At 48.0% G+C, this 19,324-nt stretch overlaps 1 protein-coding gene across 3 annotated transcripts in view; it reads right to left on the minus strand.

Moving 5' to 3' along the window:
* The window catches only part of Slc39a11 (solute carrier family 39 member 11), a 405,882-nt gene that overhangs the window by 385,034 nt on the left and 1,524 nt on the right, over positions 1-19,324 (minus strand). The gene's annotated exons all lie outside the window — the stretch shown is intronic.

Genomic DNA, 19,324 nt, shown 5'->3' on the forward strand with positions numbered 1-19,324 from the left:
CTTTTTTTTAAAGATTTATCTATTTATTATATGTAAGTACATTGTAGATGTCTTCAGATGTGCCAGAAGAGGGCACCAGATCTCATTACAGATGGTTGTGAGCCACCATGTGGTTGCTAGGATTTGAACTCAGGACCTTTGGAAGAGCAGTCAGTGCTCTTAACCTCTGAGCCATCTCTCCAGCCCAAAGAACAAATCTTTTAATGTAAATGTTAACACAATTTTAGTTCAAAAAGTTACTCTTAGCTCCAATCCAACATTATGAAGACAGATCTGATGGATAAAGGGGAAGTGGATACAATAAAAAATAATACATCAGGGCTGGAAGACTAGCTCAGCAGTTAAGAGCACTTGCTACTCTTGCAGAGTTTGATTTGGTTCTAAGGACCCACGTCAGGCTGCTCATCAGAACCTGGGACTCCAACTCTATGGATCTGACGCCCTCTTCTGGCTTCTGTGAACACCTACGCTCAGACGCACACAAATGAACACATGAACATAAATAAAAGTAAAATAAATCTTTAAAAAAAAGCCTCGGATCGACTTTGTGATCCCTGATGGTCAGATGCGTTTTACAGACTACTACTCGCCTCCCAATAGAAGGGGTGGCTCAGGGCTGGTTAAACCTACGCAGACTTAGCAGGAGAGGCATTGGACAGCATCATCTGAGCATCAGGTGTTGAATGATGTTGGCTATGGTTTCAGTACCAGAGAGCTGAATAACCTTGGGCATGGAGTCGAATTCTGTATAGGGTTCCTGTCTTAGTTTAGAACATGTACCAGATGTGAAAAGGACAGTGGAGGTGAAATGGTAGGCAGAAGGGACTCTGTGGACCCGCGGCAGGCAGGGGAGGGGGGAACTCCGTGGACCAGCAGAGCCTGTTTGCTTACACAGATCTGACCTCCTCTGTGTGGCAGAGCACAAGCACTGCCTGCAGACACTTTTGGCTCCAGCTTCCCAAATGTGAGGTGTGCAGCATGAACACTGGGGTAGGTGGATAGGCAATGGTGGCTGAGGTCTATGCCCCCTCCACAACCAGCTCCGAGGGTGATGTCCAACCAAGGGAAGTCACAATGGGTGAGAGTAGAGCTTTTCTGCCTTGCTGAAGAAGTAAGGCTGGAGGATCCAAGCAGTTGCAGGGTGTGGCTGAGAAATCTGATTTCCGCTTCTGGTGTGTGTGTGTGTGTGTGTGTGTGTGTGTGTGTGCAGCCTTTCAGGGTAAGTGCCGACAGGCACAGCTCTTGAGCTTGTACGTAATGACTTGGAATCGGTCACTTGACTCAAACACATTTTTGCCAGCTTCAAAATAATGAATTCCCCGGCAAATGTTCTATCAATGCAAATCTTTTTTTTTTTTTTTTGAGAGTTTCTTTTCCCTCTGTGCACAAATTCCTGGGGACAATCCCATTGGCAGAGTCTCTTCATTTCTTGTTTTTGTTTTTTTCCTAGAAGCTCATGTAGGGATGAGGACGGCAGTCTTCTGTAGATGCCATTACCTATTGGATTCGGCAACCACTGGGCTGAGAATACTGTCTCAAAGACAAAGACCGCCCCCCCATAGCCATGCCAATGCTACCCACTCCTTCCAGCACTCAGAGGGGTTGAACACCAGTGGGTGAGCCACTTGTTTTCCTAGAGACGTCTCGGGCTGTTCGCATCTGGACTACGCCTGAAAACAGGGCTAAATATTAACCAAGCCCTAGCCAAACCCACTGGAAAGCAGTATTGATTCTCCTAAGAGTATACTGTCATTAAAATGAAATGTGAGGGTTGGATCCCAGTCCGGTCCAGGGAGCACCTGCCTCCCGTAGGGCAGAGCCCGGAAGCAGGAGGGAGCTGAAGGCACGGGGTCAGCTTCTAGTGCAGATACCGAGCTGACACATGGGTGGGGGCTTCACTTTGAAACCACCCCCTCCCTGACACAGGTGGGGAGGGGAAGGGCTGGACTTCTTTTCTGGGATACTGGTCTCCAGGAGGGAGAACTGCTCACTTCGACTGCTCCTGCCATCAGAAACGGAAGCAGAAAAGGAATGTCCTGGTTTACAGATACAACTGTCTGGCCTCTTCACAAGGCCTGTTAGGAGATGTGATACGAGAGGCTGGAGAGATGGTTCAGAGGTCAAGAGTACTTGCTGCTCTTCCAGAAGACCTGGCTTCCAAGCATTGTGGCTCAAACAATCTTTGACTTCAGATCCAGAGGGTCTGATGCCCTCTTCTGGTCTCTGTGAGCCATAGACATGCGTGTGGTCTGCAGACAGATGTGCAAGTGAAACACCAAACTAACATAAAAAGATAAGAAAGAAGAGAGAGATGGAGACAGAGAGAGACAGAGACAGAGACAGAGAAAGCAAAGGGAGAGGAGGTGATACGATGCAGGGGTTACTCATGAAGGAATCAGAAGTGTCGTGCCGCAGCCTGGTCCATCTGTTATACTGTAGCAGAGACCCCAGTTGCCTAAGCAATGGAGAAGGTCCCTTGGCAGTAGAAGCCACTGTAGAAGAAAGTAACATGGAGGTCAACAGAGAGCTCAGCCCAGGGGCAGGTTTACCAAAGACCTTGTCAGCCTTACCCGCAGCTCCTCACAAAGAAGATGCTGTAAAGGGCTGGGGCAGGGGCCCCAGAGGGCAATAACTAGTGCCACAGAAGCAAAATCCACAATTAGCTGGCTGAGGTAACTGGACAGCAGGGCACTAACCATGCCAAACCTGGTCAGTGATCCCTGTACCTTATCGGTGGCTAGGGTGGAGACCCTGTCCCCAGAGCTAAGTTCATTGCCAAGGAAGCTGATATTTCCCCCAAAGGTATACAGTTTCTTCTGTAAGGCAGCTTATAGGAGAAAGTGCTTAATCAGGTTTAGAGCTCCAGAGGGTTTGAATCCATGATGGCAGGGTAAAGGCATGGAGGCAGGAACAGCTGAGAGCTGAAGCCACGAGCAGGGGGCAGAGAATGCATGGGGTTGGGATTGGGCTTTCGGAACCTCGAAGCTCATCTCCAGTGACCTCTTCCAGTGAGACCACACTGCCTAATCCCTCCAAACAGTTACACCAACTGGGGACCAAGCATTCACACATATGAGCCTCTCTCTCTGTGTGTGTGTGTGTGTGTGTGTGTGTGTGTGTGTGTGTGTGTGTGTGTACATACACGTGTCCTCATGGGTGTGCAATTCTCATTCAAACCACCACAGCGAGAGACTCTGGCCTCCCTTGCCTGGTCCCCCTCTATGGGCTCACACCATGGGCTTTCTGAGTACTTATTAGTATCACGTGGGGGGTTGGGGGGGGAGATGACATAACTCCTGTCTGTGATGAGATGAAGTCTGGCCTCCAGTGTTGAAGTTTGAGGTCAATCAGTTAGCTGAGCTGCACCCACATGGCCAGGTGAGCCTGCTAGAAAAGAACGGCAAGAAGCCTTGGCTCAGAGAAGCCATGAAAAGAGAGAGGACTCAAAAACACCTACTTTGGGCTGGTGAGATGGCTCAGCGGATAAGAGCACCGACTGCTCTTCCGAAAGTCCTGAGTTCAAATTTCAGCAGCCACATGGTGGCTCACAACCATCTGTAATGGGATCTGACGCTGGAGCGAGCCGGCGACCGGAGAGAGCAGAGGTCCTAAGTTCAATTCCCACCAACCACATGAAGGCTCACAACCATCTGTACAGCTACAGTGTACTCATATACATAAAATAAATAAATAAATCTAAAAAAAAAAAAAACACTTTGCTTGGCTTCTGTCCAGAAGCTCTTTGGTTAATTAAAACAGTTTCCTATATATACCTCTCTACACAGTCCCACCCAGAGGCCCGGGATATGACAGACCATGACACCTCCCTTCTTTTATCTCTGAGACGTTATAAATCCACAGTTAAGATTGGGTGTGAAATGTACCCCACAGGCTCACACGGGTCCCCAGCTGATCACAATGTTTGAGAAAGTTGTGGAAACTGTAAGAGGCAGAGCCTTGCTGGAGAAAGTGGCCTTGAGAAAGTGGGGCTACTTGAGAAAGTAGCCCCACTTCCTGCCTGTCCTGGGCTCATTGACTGGGGACGCCACGTGACTGAGGGTGCCACGTGACCGCCTGCTCCTGCCGCCATGCCATCCAGCCATGTGACCCACAATAAACCTTCCTCCCAAGTCGCTTCTCTTAGGTGGCAGACAGGACATCCTCACCCCCACAAGGGGCAATGTTCCCAGCCCCAAAGGCTCATCCTTCCCAGGGTAGAACATCTCTAGCCCAACTGAACACACACACAAAATGTGGTCTAGCACCAGCACTGCGCCTTGGGGTTGCTGGGCAGACACAGAAGTTGGCTGGAAGGTTACAGGGCTTTCCCTGCTCTAGGATGTACCGAGAACATCTTACTCACTGAGAAGGAACACAATGGGGACGATGAGGTAAACTGCTACACCAGGAGAGCCTGGCTGGGAAGCTGGCTTCCCCTCAGAGAGCCAAGAAAGCTGAGATGGCCGAGGCTGGAAGATAACATAAGCCACTGAGTTTGAAGCCAGCCCGGAGGGGGTGGGGAGATGTAGTAAGGCTACAAAGAAAGAATAGTTCCATGGTCTAAAGAAGCCCAGGTACTCTTTCTCATTCTCTCTCTCTCTCTCTCTCTCTCTCTCTCTCTCTCTCTCTCTCTCTCTCCAACTTAACGTATCAGAGTTCTTTTCTATATCTACCTCATTACACCAACCTTTCAAAACTGTGTCTTCAAGCCAGGCATGATGGTGCATATGTGTACTCCCAGCACTGAGGCGGAAGACAGAGGTGGAGACAGAAAAATCATAAGCTTGGGGCCAGCCTGAGCTGCATAGTATCTGCCTTAAAACTAACAAAACAGCATGAAAGTGTTCTCTACAAGCGTAAATTTTTGTTAAAAAAAATAAAAGTTCAAGCTGGAGAGATGACTCAGTGGTTTAGAGCACTGGCTGCTCTTGCAGAGGACCCAGGTTCAGTTTCCAGCACCCACATCGTAGCCTACAACTGTAACTACAGTCCTGGGAGTTCTGGTGCCCTCTTCAGGCCTGCACAGGAACTGCAAGTGCATAGTGCAAGCAAAACACCCACACACATACAACAACAAAAAGGTTTTTTTAGGGGACTGGAGAGATGGCTCAGTGGTTAAGAGCACCAACTGGCTGGGCAGTGGTGGCACGCGCCTTTAATCCCAGCACTTGGGAGGCAGAGGCAGGCAGATTTTTGAGTTCGAGGCCAGCCTGGTCTACAGAGTGAGTTCCAGGGCAGAGAAACCCTGTCAAAAACAACAACAACAACAACAAAAAGCACCAACTGCTCTTCCAGAGGTCCTGAGTTCAATTCCCAGCAACCACTTGGTGGCTCACAACCATCTGTAATGGAATCCTTTGCCCTCTTCTAGTGTACGTAAAATAAATAAATAAATCTTAAGAGGTTTTTAAAATTAAAATCAAAGTATATTTTTAAAGATTTATTTATTTATTGTATATAAGTACACTGTAGCTGTCTTCAGACATACCAGAAGAGTGTGTGGGATCTCATTACAGATGGTTGTGAACCACCATGTGGTTGCTGGGACTTAAACTCAGGACCTCTGGAAGAGCAGTCAGTGCTCTTAACCGCTGAGCCATCTCACCAGCCCCTCAAAGTATTTTTAAAATTCCTCTTTTTAAGAATTCTAAGTCAGATAGATAGTGGTGGCAGATGCCTTTAATCCCAGCACTTGGGAGTTAGAGGCAGGTGGATCTCTGTGAGTTCAAGGCCAGCTTGTTCTACAGAGCAAGTTCCAGAACACCCAGGGCTACACAATGAAACTATATGTTGAAAAATAGAAAAGAAGGAAGGAAGGAAGGAAGGAAGGAAGGAAGGAAGGAAGGAAGGAGGGAAGGAAGGGACTCTATAATACCTCCCGTAAACTATTAGTGAGTGGCCCTTCATTCTCATAACACACAGCTGGGAACCGATTCCAAGGGGATGAACCACTGGAGAATCTGAGTCCTGTGCCTGATGGTTCAGAGCCAGGATCACCTTTTCTCCATCTCTTCCTCCTTTTGGACTTTAAATGGTTCTGACATGAGTTTAATCTGTAGCTGAGCCAGAGAAGAAGACCCTTAGAACAAATAGCTAATGAAGACTGGGCTCCCATCTGTTCCAGTACAGAACAGGATATGTGCCAGCCCAGCCAGCCAGCCAAGTCCCAGGAGCCAAATCACTCCAGCTGATGAACGGCCAAAACCAAGGGATAATTCAACTGCCCCAAAGACTGGAAGCCCCCATCCCTCTCGGGTTTCCAATTTGCCAAAAGCATCTCTCTAACAAAGAGCGGCAGGGTCTGGGGAGATGGCTCAGCACCCTCGTGAAAGCATGGGATCTGAATTCCGATCCCCAGTACCCACGTTAGAGCCAGAGGCTGTAATTACTAGTCTGTAATCCGAGCGTTAGAGAGGCGGGGACAAGAGGATCCCACAGGATTGATGGACAGCCAACCTAGCCAATTGATGAGTTACAGATTCGATGAGAACCTTTGTGTCAAAAACGAAGGTGGAGAAGGGCTGAAGGGATATAGCTCAGGAGTTCTAAACACTTGCTGCTCTTGCAGAGGGCCTGGATCCACACGGAGGCTCACAGCCATCTCTAACTCCAGTTCCATCAGACCCTAGCACCCTCACTGGCCTCTGCGGGCACCAGGCAAACATGCAGTCTACATAGATAAATGCCGGCAAATATTCATGCATGCACAGGTTTTTTAAGTGGAAAGTAAGTAACGAAAACACCCAATACTGACCTCTAGCCTCCACACACATGGGTACACACATACCTACACACACACACACACACACACACACACACACACACGCACGCACACCCAGCACACACACACATACGCCAGATGGCAAGCAGAATGTATAAACTTACTTTTAAAATTGGCTTACAGTTTGTTGAACTTACGCTGTGCACGTTTCTCCGTATGCTTCCTCGTTTCTAACCCACCCATCATCCCTGACTGTCACCAAAGAAATGATGGCAGTCTTTTACAAAGAGGAGACCAGTCATCAAGAGGGACCGAACATTCTTATGTGCACACACACACATACCAAATCTCCCTTTCCGGGTTTTGCTGCGGACATTATCTTGTGTCTTTTCCTGAAGGTGGTAGGGATGCTGTCTTTGGGGTCACCACCCATATTTGAGAGCTGAATGGGGCCTCCCTTCTCCTTCCGTGTCCCGTGGATTCGAGGAAACCCAGGGCGCCCAGGAGGAGCCTTTAGCAGTTCAGGCTGCAGAAAGAGCCCCAACTACATCATTGGTGGTTTCCATAGACATGGTGACAAGATTGCCGTAACCTATCACTAGATTCCTAAGATTGTTCTTACTGTTCTTATGATTTTCAACATTGGTTTTCTTGCTGATCTGCCATCCCCGCCTGCCAGCTTTTAAATGGAGAACCTGAAACCACTTTCCTGTCCTTCCCATGCATCCCTGTTGCCTGTTTAACTTTCAGATACGCTGACCTCCATATCTGCCATTAAAGCAATTATACAGCACTAATACTAAAAAGCTAAGGGCAAACACTTCTTTTTTGGTGACTTGATTTTTAAACATTTCCAAACGTGCTGTCTATGAGGCACTTTCCAAGGAAAATGCAGTTGCTGAAGTTTGTTTACTACAACTGCCATGGAAACTCTCCCACCCCACCCCACCCCACCCCACCCCAGTCCCCATTTCCCTCTGGAAGAAAGCTTGCATCCTCAAGAAAATGGGTTAGCATCTTACCAAATTTAACCATCCTTCCATCTCTGTGAACTTGAACTAGAGATGGCGGGAGAATTTTGTCATTTGTTTGAAAACTCTCTGCCCACAGAAAGCCTATGTGGGTGGAAGGAAAAGAAGGAGAGGGAGTGAGGGGGAGAAGGTGGGAGACAAGGAGGGAGGGAAGGAGGACGATGTTGAAAATGGACAGATACTTTTGGATCTTGCTTGCTTGAATCTTTGGAGCGTCAGTGCCTACATCGATTATATCGGATCATGTAAACAGCACCGCCTGCTCAGTGGAGGGCAGGTGACGGGAGGCGCAACATCAAGCAGAGACTTGGTGACAACCTAACTACCGAGAGATGCTGAGAGTTTGGAAACTGGTCCAAGAAACAACTTATCATCTCATTATCCTTTCTTCCAAATCCAAACCAATTACCAGTTGCCTAGATAGTCTTAATTATCAATTAGAAGCTGGGCTTAGTGATACGGCCCTGTAATCCCAGCTACTCAGGAGGCTAAGGCAGGAGGATCAGAAATGCAAGCCCTCCCGGGCTACATAGCAAGTTCAAAATCATCCTGGGGAACTTAGCAAGACCCTGTCTCAAAAAGTAGCCCAGGTGTGGGAGCGCATGCCTTTAATCTCAGCACTCAGGGAGACAGAGGCAGGCAGATCTCCGTGAGTTGAAGGGCTAGCCTGGTCTACATAGTTAAGTCCCAGGCGAGCCAGGACTAGAGTGAGATCTGACTCAAACATAAAAAGATAAATAAAACAACTTAATTAATTAACTAATTAAAACAGGGGCTGTAATCCCAGCACTCGGGAGGCAGAGGCAGGCGGATTTCTGAGTTCGAGGCCAGCCTGGTCTACAAAGTGAGTTCCAGGACAGCCAGGGCTATACAGAGAAACCCTGTCTCGATAAACAAAAAAACCAAACAAAGAAATAAAACAGAGGCTGGAGAGATGACACAGTGGTCTTAATGAGGACCAGAGTTTGGCTCCCAAAGCATGTGGAAGCTCACAACTGTGTCCTCTAGGCATGCAGTGAAGACGGTACTCATACATATACATAGGCAAAGCACTTGTATACAATAAATAAATAAATAAATAAATAAATAGATCTTTTTTAACCACGCCCTGCACTAAGCACGTATGTGCCTTATCTAACTCAATTCCCAAAAGAGTCTCCTCTGTCTCTCAGTCTACAAATGGGTAAACTGAGGCACAGCTCTGTGACTTCCCCAGAGCCCCAGCTCACCACATCCCACCCTACCTGAAGGGTGTGTGCCTTAGATGAGTGCCTTCTAGAGCTGCACTTCCTTATCTGCAAAACGGGGGATAATCTGTGCGTCACAGAATTTTATAAAGATCAGACCAAAGAGAGATATTTTATAACGGGGCAGTGGTGTTGCACACCCTTAATCCCAGGGCTTAGGAGGCAGGGGCAGGTGGGGCTCTGAGTTGGAGGTCAGCCTGGTCTACAGAGTGAGTTCCAGGGCAGAGAAACACTGTCTTGGAAAAGGAAAAGGAAGGAAAGAAGAAAGGAAGGAAGGAAGGAAGGAAGGAAGGAAGGAAGGAAGGAAGGAAGGAAGGAAGGAAGGAAGGAATTTAAAAAATCGGTCACAGAAGTGTCCAATAAATACTACATTCTCTTCACCTTCTTTATAATGATTAACTGACTGATTTTGAAGTAGGGTCTCACACTATGTTGTCCAAGTTGATCTAAAACTGCTTGGCTCACGTGATCCTCCCACCTCAGCCTCTCAGGTAGCCGACTACACAGATGAGTGTCATTACACCTTTGATTAAATAAAACAAGATTGCTGCAGTTTTCTTTTTGCTCCCTTATTTTTAACAGTGATAACAGTGTATCACTGTTTTGCTTGCATGTGTGTGTGTACATGCATGCACCATTTTGCTTGCATGTGTGCATGCCTAGAACCAGAAAAGGCCAGAAGAGGGTATCAAACCTCTGGAACAAAGTTGTAGGTGGTTGTGAGCCACCGTGTGGGTGCTGGGAACTAAACCCATGTCCTCAGGAAGAGCCACAAGTGCATTTAACCCCTGAGTGGACCTCCGGCCTCCACCCATGAACCAGTGAGAGCGCACACACATAGGTGTACACACAAGCATGCACACTCCCTACACGTACAAATAATAATGATGTTAATGAAATAAACACTTAGAGCAAGAGGCAGGCAGGTGTGAGGGGTCCTTGGGGCTTCCAGTTGTGACAGTGCTCCAAATCCTAGAGTCTCCAGAAAATAACCCCGGAACCTCTGCAGACTGTAACAGAGACGGAGACTGGGATTTCTAGCCACGTGGGTGGCATTTGAAGTGGGCAGCACCCAAGGACTCAACGCTAATCTTGCTTGGCATCTCCCTTGAGGAAAATGGCACCTCAGCGCGTGAGTGTTCAAACTGCAGGAGACTGCTGCTTCCATCTCTACCAAAAGCTCAAATGAAAGCAAAGGCAATGGGGCAGTGAGGTAGCTCAGTGGGTAGAGACTTCTCCTGCAAGGTGGGGGCCGGAGTACAACCCCTGAGAGCCATGTTAAATGGAAGGACCAACTCCACGAGACTGTCCTCTGACCACACCGTGGCAGTTTACATACATCAATAATAATAGATTTAATTTTGATATTTTATTTGTTAAGTCCTTGTCTTCATGTGTATATGTATACTGTGTACATGCCTGGTGTCTGAGGTGGCCAGAAGAGGGCATCAGTTTCCTGGAACTGGAATTATAGCTGCTTTGTGGGTGCTGAGAACCAAACTACACCCTCTGGAAGAGCAGCCAGCGCTCTTAACCGCAGAGCTGACTCTCTAGCCCCAATCAATACATTTGTTTAAACGTCCAGGCCCTTCATTGATGCGATCCAATGGCTGTGTTCTCCTTAATGTTCAGTTTAGAAAAGACCCTCTTGCAGTGGACCTACGTTTGATTCTCAGCACCCGCATGGCCATGTGGGCAGACAGAAGACATGTTGTAGGGACAAGAAGCATCATGAACCACAAGTGCATAGCGGAGAGGAGAGAGAGAGAGCCCTTTGGAAAAGGCATGAGGCTTTGAAACCCCAAAGCCCGCCCAGTGGCAAACTTCCTCCAGCAAGGTCACGGCTCCTAAGCCTCTCCAATCAGCACCACCAACTGGAGACCATGTATTCAAAAGACTGAAACCATGGCTAATATTTATCATTACAATCGCCATCTTCAGTACAGCTGCTGTAGAGGATGAATATGTCAACAGACTCATACACAGTGCAGAAACTTGCAGACAGGCGATCAGAAGGTTCCCGGGTAGCCATGTCTTCCAAACTATACACAACATCCACAAGTGCAAAGGTGTCTCACGCTTTGGGGGGGGGGGGAGATGCCAATGCTGGATTTGAATACAAATGAACTGGTACTGCAGACCTAGTCAAAATCAGGAGGACATGGTCCCTAGCGGACAGCTACAGCTGTTGTCCTGCTAAGTGGACATGATGTGCCTATCAAATTGCCTTCTGAACAATGGATCATGTTTATGCTTATCTGATAGTGCTGCTGTTGTCCTTTGTAGTCTGAGGGGTTTCCTCCTGCGGTGGATGGCAGCTACTGCCAGGCTCTCGATTGGTCTAAGTGCTGAATAACCATTGAATGCTCCACCTTAACTGTGTCCCTGTACCACCATGTCCAAGGCTTTCAGAAAGTCGAGGAAGACCAGAAGAAAGGATGGAAGAGCCGGATGAAGAGGTGGAGAGTCGGGAAACTGTCTTCCGAGATGCCCTGAGGCATGCATAGCAGTTGCTACTCATGTAAAAACTCATGGAGCAACAAGATTGAGTCCATCTTTCTGTGGGGATACTGAATGGGGGAGGAGTCATGCAGCCCCGCCTCTTAGGCGGTTAACAGTTGCTAGGGAACCAGAGGCATTTTCCTCAGTGTTGCCAGTGGTTAAGTGGCCCATGCTCCCCTGAAGATGCTCCTGAAAGCAGCCCTGATTAAAATCACTGGGTCACCAAAAACGACCTCAAAGTAGACAGGGGAGGGTGACTAATTGGGAAAGAGAAGGGAAGGATGGGAGAAGGAAGGGGTGGAGGGTAACAAAAATGAATATAAGCAAAGTGAGTTATCTACACGTATGAAATGAGAGTGAGAGGTAGTGTGACTATTTTCAGATACATTTTTTAGCATGAAAAACCCGCCCATATACATCACTGTGTGCTGATGAGAAAAATTAAAAAACAGTAATAACAAAACATGTTTGGGGCTAGAGAGATGGCTCAGTGGTTAAGAACACGGGCTGTTCTTCCAAGGATCCCGGTTCAATTCCCAGCACCCACGCGGTGGCTCATTCCCATGGGCCACTCCAGTTCCAGTTCTTTTAACTCTCTCACACTGAGATCCATGCAGGCAAAGCAGCAGCAAACACAAAATCAAAATAAATCACACACACACACACACAATCTTAGAAAGAACAATAGAGATGAACTCAACATGAATTTTCACTCTCTCCTTTAGAAATTAGAGTGAGAGGTGATGTGACTATTTTCAGATACATTTTTTTGGCATGCCAAAAAAAAATCACTTAGTTACAAAGTTAAATTGCTCATGTATCCCCCAAATACTGGATGTCAATTATGTGCCAGAGGCTGTTCTAGAAGCAGGGAATCCAGGAAGACAAAAGACAGTGCAGTTCTCTGCTCCTTGTAGTAGGACACATTTGATTCGAAGTATGCAAGCTGGCCTGTGAGGTAGTTCAGGTGAAAGCGCTGTTGCCAAGTCTGATAGCCTGAGTTTGGTCCCAGCACCCACAAGATGGAAGACGAGAAGTGACTCCTGCAAGTTGTCCTCTGACTTCCATTTGCACAGACTGGCACACATAATACCCCGTGTGTGTGTGTGTGTGTGTGTGTGTGTGTGTGAGAATGTGTGTATATACATATGCGTGTATGTTTGTATCTATATATGTGTGTGTATATGTGTATGTCTATATGTGTGTATGCATGTATATGTGTTTTTATCTGTGTATATGTATGTATGTATGTATGTGTCTATATGTGTGTGTGTATAAAATATACAAATAAATGACCTTGGAATTTGAGTACATTGGCAAATGCTACAATGAAAACACATAGGCAGTAAAGGCTGGGGCTCCAGTCCCAGAGACAGACAGCTGACTTACACAGTAGCTCCTCGTGATTGGGAGAAAATTAAAAACCTCCCTGCCTCAATTTCCTGCTCCATAAAGATAAGAAGCAGGATCCAGCTCTGAGCACTGGTGGATGGAGAGAGCAGAGTGAGGATGCTCGTACAGTGAAGCTTGGTCAGTGTGAGCCTCTGTTATTTCACCCGCAGTGGTCCAGGTTGGCTTCCCAGCCTGGGGTGATCTGGCAAAAGGAACAGCAAGAATGAAAGCCTTAGGAGGGAAGGACCAAGCCTCAGCTTACAGAATCAAAGACCAGGGAGGCTGCTGATGGAGTGGGGAAGGTAGGGGAAAGAAGGAGGAAGGAAGAAGGAGGAGGAGGAACAAGGAAGAAGAGGACAGAGGAGGAAGAAGTAGGAAGAAGGAGGGAGAAGGAGGAGGGAGGAGGAGGGAGGAGGAGGGAGGAGGAAGCAGGAAGGAGGAGAAGGAAGTAGAAGGGATGAGGAAGGAGGAGGAGAAAGGAGGAGAAGGAAGGAGGAAGGGGGAAAAGGAGGAGGAGGAAGCACGAAAGAGGAGGAAGGAAGAGGAAAAAGGAGGAGGAGGAGGAGGAGAAAGGAGAAGACTGGGCTTTGAAGGTCATTGCCGTTACCTCTGACCAAATGAAAGGATGTTCTGGCTTTGTGCAGTAGATACTCAAGGCCTTAACCATTCAAAGAGATGAGCAGAGAGGATCCGGCTGGCTTTTGCAGCAAGGAGCAGGAACTAAAGGGGAACAGTAGAAAGTGGAGGAATTGCAGGGTAACTCTGGCTCCACTGGGACACTGGTGACTTGATTCACCGTGGTAAAAGCAGAGATGAGAAAGAACGGGTCCATGAGCCAGGGCTGCAGAGTGAGCACTGGCTCTCTGCTTGGTTTGGTTCATAGGCCCTACTGACTGGAACATGGCCACTCCCAGGCAAGCATCTACTGCCTATTGCTAGTTTTACATGGCTGTGGCTTTGACTGTGGCTATGCCACAGGGACCATGGGAGCTGCTAAGCCTTTAGTTTGATCCCTAGCACCACGTGACACGGGTCTGTTGTGCGTGCCTATAATCCCATGGCACTAGAAGTAGAGGCAGGAGGATCCAAAGTTCAAGGTCATCCTTGGCTATGTAGTAAGTTTGTGGCCAGCCTGGACTCCACAAGATCCTATCTCCAAAAAGAAAACGACAACTTGGTAGATTTAGAGGTAGGACTCTGAGGCCATTCACAGAAAGACACGCTGGGGTGGAAAGGTGCAAGAGGATAAGCCAAAGTCAGACCTAAATAAATGTTCCCCGCAGCATCCAGCACACCACTAGCCCACACGGCAGGAGCATGCGCAGCCAACACAAATGGAGGACCGCAGACCCAGGGAGCCCAGACATGCAAGTTCCTTCACCAGAAATGCTTGCCTAGCTGTTAGTGGAAGGTAATCTTTCAGATATCTGCAAACAGCCAAGTCAGTCGCCAGCCCCTGCTACCACAAATGTCACCTCCAGCAGACACAGGCTGATAAATGCTGCCATAAAGATAAGATGTCAAGACAGCAAGCATTAATCTCACTGGCATCTCCGACCAAGAGTAGACACCCAACATCTGAATCCCACTGGGCATGTGTGTAGAATCCAGCCTTCCGTGCAACCCAACATGGCTTCCACTGACACTCTCTCTCCTCTGCTTCCTCAACACCACCTCCCTCCACCCCCTTTTCTCCTTCTTTCTTGCTTCCTCCTTTAGCCAGAGCTAAATTTCTGCTTTCCATTTCAAGTGAGTCTCTCTCTCTTCCTGTCTTCTGTCTGAGCATGCACAAGAATGTGACTACCATTCCCTCCAACAGAAGGAATGGGGGCGGGCGGGGTGCAAAGCTGACAGCCCTTTCAGGTCTATGTATGCATGCGGGAACACAGCCATCTCATATCTAGGAGTAGTGTGGTATGGGGTGGTGCAGGATCTGGATGAGATCACTCTCTAGCACACAGATTCCTACATGCCTTTTCCTGTGCATCCTTTATGTAGACACCTTGGCACTATATAACCTAAATGCATGGCATATTTCCAAAGTATAAGTTTTGAATGAGAGCCAAAGACATGGGACCATTTCCCAGGCCCCTGGTCACAGACTGCCCCAAGGAGGAGACATAGTATCTATTAAAATCTGTCAAAAACCTGTGACCGTAACAAAATACCTGAGGCAAACAACTTATAAAGAGAAAAGGGCTACTTTTCATCCATTTTGAGTGATTGGTTGAACCCATTGCTTTGGGCCTGAAGTGAGGCAGCACATCACAGTGGGAGCACGTTACAGTGGGAGCACGTCACAGTGGGAGCATGTAGCAGAAAAGGGCATGTACCTTATGGCCCGAAGGCAAAGATCAAGCAAGGAGGGGGCAAAGATCTCACTGTTCTCTTCAAGGGAATGCTCTCAGTGACCTAAGAGCTCACATTAGACCCTACATCCCAGAAGTATCCTAGGGACAAAACCTCTTCTCTGGGGGGACTTGAGGGGGACACTCAATGTCCAAAGTACAGCAAGATTCTTCTCTTTTAAGGATTATTCTGGCTAGTTTCCCATATTTGTATTAAAAAGTAAGGACAAGGAGCCAGAGAGTTGGCTCAGCCATTATAAGCACTGGCTGCTCTCTCAGGACACCTGGATTCTGTTCTTAGCATCCTATGGTGGCTCCCAACTCTGTATGCAACTCTCAGAGGTTCTGACGCCCTCTTCTGGCCTCCATGGGCACTGCATGCATATAGTGCACAGACATACACGCAGATGAAACGCCCACATGCATAAAATAAAAATAATTTGATTTTTTTTTAAGTAAGGAAGAGCCAAGCAAGGTGGCACTCACCTATGACCCCCAAGCATTCAAGAGGCTGAGGCAAGAGAATTTTTTGCTCAAGGTCAACCTAGAACTATACAAGGAAACCCGGTTCCCTCCTCCACACACCCAAACTACAAACACAGAAACACAAGCATGCCCTCTCACACCAGCAACCCTAGCACTTCGGAGGCTAAAGCAGGAGTATTGTAATAGACCAGCTCTGGCAACGTGCTGAGCTGCAGGACAGCCTGAGGAGAGGAACAAAACTAGCTGAAGGGAAGTCTTTCCCTTCAGTGTCCTCAGTGAGGCAAGGGCACACACGGACAAGCCTAAAGAAAAACACAGTATGTCCCCAGCTTGAAGAGACAGCCCCACTCTAGTGTCCTGATACTTGCCCAGCGGGTATGGCTAGGCCGTGCCTCCCCCATCTGTCAGTGCAACTGCAGTGATCTCAGCTCAGGTGGAGTGAAGGAAACACTGTGGGGACCATGTGAACGCTGGTCAGCTGGGTCATCTTAATGTTCTGAAATCTTTCTTTAAAGCTAATCAGGAGGCTCCAGTAAAAGATAAGGACTTCTAGAGTGGAGCTAACCCACAAGTCTCTGAAGACAAGTGTCCCTGTTTGTTCTTCTGTTGCTCAGATCAAACATTCTGGCCACAAACAACTTGGGAAATTATTTCATCGAACCGAGAGAGAATCTCTTGTTGTCTGTGGGAAGCATTACCTGTCAATACAAAGCCCCTGGCCTATTAGCCATGGCAGGAAACAGGAGGTGGGAGTTCTGGTAGGGAGAGAGGAACTCTGGGATAGAGTGAGGTTTGGGGAGAGATTTTCCCCCAACTCTGAGAAGACAGACACATGAAACTGAGGAGAGGTAACTAGCCATGTGGCACTCACAGAAAAGAATAAAGGGATTAATTAGTGACAATCTATCAGAAGAATTGTGGCCTAGGCATTTATTCATAAGTAGCAAGTGTTGAAAGACCCACAACGTGAGGACTCCCTCACGTTCTGACTCAGGAGAGGCGACACCCCAAAATCACCCACAAGAAACGATCTTGCTGCAACTGCAAGAGGATTTTTATTCGAGAGCGTTCTCGGGCCCATGGTCATACACCACGCAGGGGTAGAGGACCATGGCGCCCCGAGTAGTTGAGTAAGGGGGTACTTAAAGGAAGAAACCACAATTCATGGAGGTGGGGAGGGTGTTGTTGGAAAATACCAAAAATACCAGTTAAGAGTCACAAGGAAGTATAAAGTCACAAGTGTCAGGTTATCTCTCAAGACAGTTTCTAAGAGCCCCTAACAATCTAAGAGCCCCTAAAGATAGCACATTTGCATTGCAGGTTCCAGTAATGGTCAGGGTGCCATTCTTTGAATTGAACCCAGGAAGCGGGTAGGTGGAGGAATGTCGCTATCTGTTTTATGACCAGTACCTGGAGCACTAAGCCACAAAGGCTACACTCCCAAGCCTGGGCCCAAAAGCCTCGAATTTTGTTTTTACTTTGCTATACTTTTTTAATACTTCTTCAGTGTCAGAGTCATTATTTCGGGAATGGGGGCATGAGTGGGAAAGCCCGTGGTGACAACCTTTCACCTCTGGATCACAGTCCATCACCGAGGGAAGTCAGGTCAGGAGCACAAGGCAGGAACCTGGAGCAGAGGCCATGGAAGAACATTGCTTGCTGGCTTGCTTACCTTTCTTATAGCACCGGAGTCCACCTGCCCAGGAGCAGCAAGACTCAGTGGACTAGGCCTCTGTACATCAATTAGCAATCTTACAAAGTGCCTCATGGACACACCCACAAGCCAATCTGAGCAAGGCCATTCATCGTTTGAGCGTCACTCTTCTCAGGTGACTCTAGGTCCAGCTGGCAGCTGACACCCTGACAACAGGCCTGACCATCAACAGGCTTGGTGACCTCAGCTAGGTTACTCAATTCGACGGAACCTTAGCTGTCTGTAATGCCGCCTCTGCATGGGATCCTTGTGAGAAGCAGAGAGGAAGATGCAAAGGACCAGTGATGCTCTAAATGACAACTAGGGTTATGGAAGAATGCCTCTTTGATTTCAAGAGCTACAACTTAAAGGTTGAAGCTAGAAGGATGAAGGACTGATACTACAACTCAGACTGAAGGGGCTGGAGAGATGGCCCAGTGGTTAAGAGTGCTGGCTGCTCTTACAGAGGACTAGAATTTGGTTTCCTGCTCAGTCTCCCATGACTTCAGCTCCAGGGGATCTGAACTCTTTTCTGGTTTCTGTAGGCACTGCACAAACATGACCAGACACACAAGCACACACTCATAAATAAAATAATAATAAATTAAATTAAATCAAAGCTTCACTCGACACATACTTACATCTGGTCATAAACTACACTAAATGACAGCAGCACCCCTGAGCTTAAGCAATGTCTGTACCCAACATCCTGGCACAGTGACTCCTCTAGCTGCTTGGGCTGAGCTCTTGGCCCCGTTGCTGGTTTGGATAGTTCTGGCTGATAGGCAGACAGCATCAGGAAAGGAGGGGGCTGCTCTCTGGGTGCAGAAGTAAAACCTGGAGCCTGAGAGAGCAGAGCCAAGGACACATCTCCCAAAGGCCTGGGGAGCTTTCCCAGTGCCCAGGCTGAGAAGACATCTGGAAACAGCCCTGAGCAGCAGTTCTTCTGCAGGCAGAGAGGCAACCGTAGCATCTTCAGGCAGGTCTGATGAACTCAGCCAAGGAAACAGCACAAAAGACGGAAACGCAAATGCCGGTCTCAAAACACATCGGGCAGAGTGGCCTTTGCCAAAGCCATCGTACAAGAAGCCCCTAGTCCCACATGAACTGATCTGTAGCCTATCGTGTTACCCTCCGTGTAGGAAAGGTGTTAGCTTACTAACTCTTGAGGAACTGGAAGCTTGAGGAACAAGTGTTAGGCTGCCAGGGCAAGCTACAGACCACGGTTCTGATTTTCAGAGAAAATGGATGTATTGATAACACAATGAGCTGCTGGGCAGGATGTGCAACTAAACTGAAGAAGCAGAAGCAAAGAGAGGGAGAACATTCCTAATCCAAAGTATACCTCAGGGCGATCCAACCTGCAGATACCCATCACCAGCACTGGCACCTGAAACTACAGCTGCAGCCACTGTCCCTGCCACTCCTGCACACTAGGTGTTGTGGGTGAGACCTAGCCTCTACAAGGCTGAAATCCCTGCACCAGGGCATCGCTGCCTCCAAAGGCTCAAGAAGGTCTTGTGGACCAGTCCCAGGCCCCAGGCTGGCACAGTAGGTGCAAGAAGTCCTGGGGAAAGTTTCTGTCTGACAGAGAAGCGCTTCCAAACACGGAAGACAGATTCTGCAGGCTCAGAAGCAAAACAGCACCAAAGCAGCCGGTAGAGTGGGACTATAGAAAGGACTGCACGTCACCGCTGCGCCACCAGGGGGCGCGCTGTGCTGGGGGAACTCTGACACGTAGGCGATATCTTGAGCCAAGTGGCTTGAGTTCTGAGTTAACCCCCTTCCCCGAGGTAAATAAAATTCCCTGGGCTTCAGTTGTGCATAGAGCAGGGACTCTTCTTGCTAGAATGTCGTAAGTAAACCCCCTTATTTAGACATCAATCTATTGCTGTGACATTTAC

The sequence above is a fragment of the Mus caroli genome, chromosome 11 (assembly GCF_900094665.2).
Source record: "Mus caroli chromosome 11, CAROLI_EIJ_v1.1, whole genome shotgun sequence".
NCBI lineage: Eukaryota > Metazoa > Chordata > Mammalia > Rodentia > Muridae > Mus > Mus caroli.